This window comes from Paroedura picta, chromosome 3, assembly GCF_049243985.1.
Source record: "Paroedura picta isolate Pp20150507F chromosome 3, Ppicta_v3.0, whole genome shotgun sequence".
NCBI lineage: Eukaryota > Metazoa > Chordata > Lepidosauria > Squamata > Gekkonidae > Paroedura > Paroedura picta.
The window spans coordinates 134746261-134751470 of record NC_135371.1 but is presented as its reverse complement, the minus strand read 5'-3'; positions in this window follow the sequence as shown (position 1 = coordinate 134751470).

Here is a 5210-nt window from a genome sequence, read left to right as displayed (position 1 = left end):
GAAAATTCGGTTCTGAGTTCCAGCCCCCCCCCCCAGAGCATCCCGCTAGGAGTACTAAGGGGGTGCCTGGTGGAGACCAATGCAGGGTCCCACTGTGCCCATGCTGCTCTTCACCAGGCACGGCACGGGCTCTCTCCCTGCTGCACCCCTAACCACACGAAGACCGACCCTGGTCCATCCACGCAAGTACTGTAAACTCAGGCTGGCAGCGGCACTCCAGAGTCTCAGGTAGAGCTCTTTCACATCACCTCCTACCTGGTGCTCTCAGCTGGACATTCCGGAAGTTAACCTGAGGCCTGCTTGCAAAGAAGAGGTTCTGCCATCGAGTCACCCATAGCCCTTAAGGTGCCCAGTCTCACCACATCCAAGTCAGTGAATCAGAGAGTTGGAAGGGATCTCCAGGGTCATCTAGTCCAACCCCTGCACAACATAGGAACTCACACCTACCTGTCCAACCACAGTGACACCAATTTCATTCCCAAGTGATCCACCAGAAATCTCCAGAATCCAGCCTGGCCTGGGGGAAATTCAAATACCACCCCACAGCGGCTATTAGCAATTCCCTGGGTAGGCAAGGAAGGGCCACAGGAGACAAACACTGGCATATCCCTTCCTGCCCACCCACTCACTATCTGCCTAAATAAAATCAGCATTTCTGTCAGATGACTGTCTAGCCCCTGCTTTAAAACTTTCAAAGGAGAACTCACCATCTCCTGAGTAAAGATAGGCATGAGCACAGAGGTGCCCAATTTTGCACAAGGCCGGCGATCCCCATATACTCCCAATTTCCTGGGTAGCCAGGCCAGCGAAGAGGAGCACAATGGGACCCTGGCTCCAGGAGAAATTCCTGGAGATTTGGGGCTAGCATTGGAGGGTGGAGTTCTAGGAGGAGAGAGATTTTAGCCAGGATGTGATACCATAGAGTCCACTTCCAAAGCAGTCATTTTCTGCTCATTAACATATGTTTTAATTCTGGGAGATCTCCAGGCCTACCTGAAGATTGGCATACCCACAGGGCATGGTGCGGCTAGCAAGGAAGAGCACAGGGGCAGTGGCAGGGACCTTGGGCTAGGCAAGGTGTAGTACAGCTGGAGAAGAGCAATATGGCTTCCTGCTGGTCTGGGTGTGCAGCAGCTGGCAGGGAGGAGTACAGGCACAGAGTTTCCTGTAGCATATCTTTCCAGTATCTCAAGTGACAAAGTTCTGGTATAATGCTCTCATTTCTGTCATTGAGCCATCTTTTCTAGATTTTATCCCCAAAGAAAGACATGATGTAAATACTTCAATATTCAATAAATAAAAATATTGTTTTCATTAACATTACAACATGTATTCAACATTTCCCTCAGTATTTATAATAATGAACAATGTAAAATATGTTTTTTTTCTGGTAGAAGAAGAGTTGGGGGTGTTTGTACTCTACTTTTTACTATCTGAAGGAGTCTCAAGGTGGCTTACAATCACCTATTCTTCCTCTCTCCACCACAGACAGACACCCTGTGAAGCAGGTGAGTCTGAGTGAGAACTGTGACAGGCTCAGGATCACCTGCATGTGGAGGAGTGGAGAATCAAACCTAGTTCTCCAGATTACACCAAGCTGGCTCTCATCTGTTTGTACATGTTACAATTTATTTAGAAGCAAAAGCAGACACTGAAAATAGCATTCCTGTGTTGAGTTCTTCCCTAATCTCCTGGATATTAGATTACCATTTCCCCAAGACATATTTTATTGCGTTTTTCTCAACAATTCCTGTGGTTGGGGTATGAGGAATTATATGACATAGCATCTCATCAGATCTCAAAAGATAAGCAGGGCCGATACTTGGATAGGATTACCAACCTCCCCCAGTAGCTGGAGATCTCCCACTATTCCAACTGATCAGAAATCAGTTTACCCTAGGCATGGAGACCACAGTTCACTCAGAAACCAACAAACAGGAATCTCAAAAGATGGAATAAAACGGAAGTTAGTCTTTATTGAAGAAAAGCAGGCAGCAACCAATGGAGATCAAGGTCAGGAAAAACATTGTCGTAGACAAGTTTGTCTTGGGATAGCAGAACAGTTATACTCTCATCCCCACTCCCCCCAAATCACCATAATTTGAGCAGGAATCCCTGCTCCCACAGTCAAAACATTTTATCCAAGAGAGTGTGAAAAAAGGAAACAGTTAATCTGAGTAATATCCATTGCCAGGCTATAACAAGGCAGTGTTTACATTTTAGCCAGGAACAAACTGATAGGCATTAACATAACAAATGCTGTACTCAACAGTTTTGAGAACTACAGGAAAACCAGGCACACAGAGCAGGGTGCGGCACTGACCAGGAATGCAACTCCAGCCTGGGAGATAATGGCAAGAATTGACTTTATTTGTTTGTTCATTTATTTTATTTCTTACCCACCACTCTTGGCACACCGGCTCATGGCAGGTTACAACATAAAATTCCCACAACAACAAACCCCATTAAAATAAAATAGAATAATACAAAAAACCAGCATGTTGGAAAAACAATTCTTCCCCATAACGGGACACCTGCCACTGGGCAGCAGAGGGCTATGTCATAACATGGCACATGATGCTTGCCCAACTTTAAGGACCCCTTCCAGGGGACCATATCACTGCAGTTGTGGATAGGGCTTGTCTAGGTAAGACCCGTGAAACCTGTGGGTGAGTTTAGGAGCAGAGACATCCTCTGCGTCCACCCGTTTGTTAGCAGAATCAGGAAACCCCTTTCATGAGACGAAATACTGCAAGCACACCCTATGCACCCTCAAATCCAAAACAGCAGAGAGTTCAAAAATGAAGGCATTTATGTACATTGAAAAAAATAGTGTTATTCCAGCGAAGTGGCATGATGCTAAAAATTATCACGCCTCTGGCCATTCTTCACCTTCTGGCTCTTTTGCTTTCGTCTGCTGCCTTCTCATGCTTCTTGCACTCTGCATGCCTGCTTGAAATGGTGGAAGGGAGCAACGTGCTTTACACACAACTCTCTTCCGCCTATCAATCAAGCCAGGCAGCCAATCACCTATTGCAAGGTTTTAAAGAACCCGCAATGCCAGTTAATGTTTTTTAAGTAAAATTTCTCCATTGAAATGCCTCTAATCATAGATGCCTCGTGCTTCTTATAATGCCACCCCTTATGGAACCATGAGCTTTGAATCTTTTAAAATTTAATCTCATTCCCGATTTTAGGGAGGTGGACTTTAGAGAAGCATGCTTTGTGTTTTAACTAGGGGGGGGGGAGGTTTTTTTCTTCTTTGCCTGCCTGATTGAACACCTGTTGCTCCATGCAGTTTGCTTTAAAAAAATGTTCCTGGGAGAAGGGAGAGGGAGGCGGGTGCGAGATAGTGCTACTTCGGCTCCACACATTTCCTTTGTGTGTGGCTTGCTGTTTGTTCTCCCGTGGCTCATGCTTTTAAAGGTGGGAAATCCACTTTATGCGATTCCTCAGCTACCGCTTTAAAATGGAGGATATAGCTACTGGTTTGCTGCTTGGACACTGGATGCTAGCGACGTTGTGCAAAACACAAAAAATATGATGTCTGCATAAGGTGAGCATTTCACTATATTTATCAGACGCGGAATGACCCTGAGTATCTTCCCCCACCATGATGGGCAGGGGAGGCGGAGCAGTCAGATGCCACTTGTCAGATGATGGGGCTTTCTTTAAGAGGCTGATGTAGAACATGGAGTGAACCTTGTGGAAAGAGAAGAGCAAGTCCATCCAGACAGCCACCTCATGGACCATTTCTAGAATCGTAAACAGGCCCACATAACGATAACTGAGTTTTTTACTGGGATACCAGTTCTTCAGATGCTTGGTGGAGATAAACACCATGTCCCCTGCCTTAAACTCAGGACCAGGAGTTGGTTCTGGTCTGACCATTTATTGTAAGAGGCCTTAGGCTCCTAAAGAGATTCAACCACTCCCTCCCATGACTCTCAAACTTTGACTGCCCACTTGTCCACACCAGGGGCAACACTGTCAGGGTCCACAGGTGGGAGTCCCAGTGTGGGGAACAGCCACAGTGTGTAACCAAAGATCACCTCAAAGGGGGAAAGGCCAATGCTCTAGTGGGGGGGGGCAATGTTGTACGCATACTCTGCCAAAGGGAGAATGGAGACCGAATCATCCTGAATCATCCTGCTGGTAGTTGATAAAGCAGGAAAGGTACTGTACCAAAATTTGATTTATGATTCAATCTGTCCATTGGTGTAAGGGTGGTAATCAGTAAGGAATTCAGCCCCTCCCCCTCACAAACCTTTTTCTGTTGCCACTAACAGCAGCAGTACAGAGATAGACGAGTGGCTGCAGGATGGTCGTTACCCAAAATGGTTCCCATGAGGGGTAATTATGGAGAATTTGAATATATATAGCAAGAGGCTGGGTAACTGCAAGATGGTATACCTGAGAGACCGTCTCTCCACCTATACCCCCCCAAAAGCATTGTGCTCCACCACTGCTAACTGGCTGGTGATCCCTGGCCCCAAACAAGCATGCAGGTCCTCAACGAGGGCCACAGCTTTTTCTATCCTGGCCCCCACCTGGTGAAACAAGCTCCCTGAAGAGATCAGGGCCCTGCCTGAAATCCCACAATTTTGCAGGGCCTGCAAAAGGGAGCTCCTCCAGTAGGCATTGGCCTGAGACCGACCAAACCCAATCAACATCCATAGATTCCCCCCCCCCCCCAAGGCATCCATGCCCTGAACCAGTATGACCTCTCTGGGGGCCTAGTTATTATTCCTGTTATATTGTTGTCAAGATTCAAGTCCACTATTAGATTACTGTTGATGTTATTTATGACTATGTTGTATGTTAGATCGTTCCATGTATCTCCCCGCGATGTTGTATGTAAACCTTCTTGAGCTGTATGATAGGGCAGCATAAAAATATAATAAAATAAATAACAATATTTTCGACCAATGTTTATGGGGACCTTTTCCCAGGGAGAAACCATTTTTAAATAATGATGACAATTTAGCTTACACTCAAGATTTGGGGAAAATCTGAAGAAACATGAGGAAATGGCTGAGAAACTCAATTGACTTTTGTGTTCTCTTTTGCTTTTGTGTTCTCTGTGGAAAATGTAGGGCAAATACCCATGCCACAGCTCCTATTTTCAGGAAGTCTGAAGAACTAGGCTAGATAGAGATGATCAGAAATTAAATTCTAAACTTTCTGGAAAAATAAAAAACCCAGTAAGT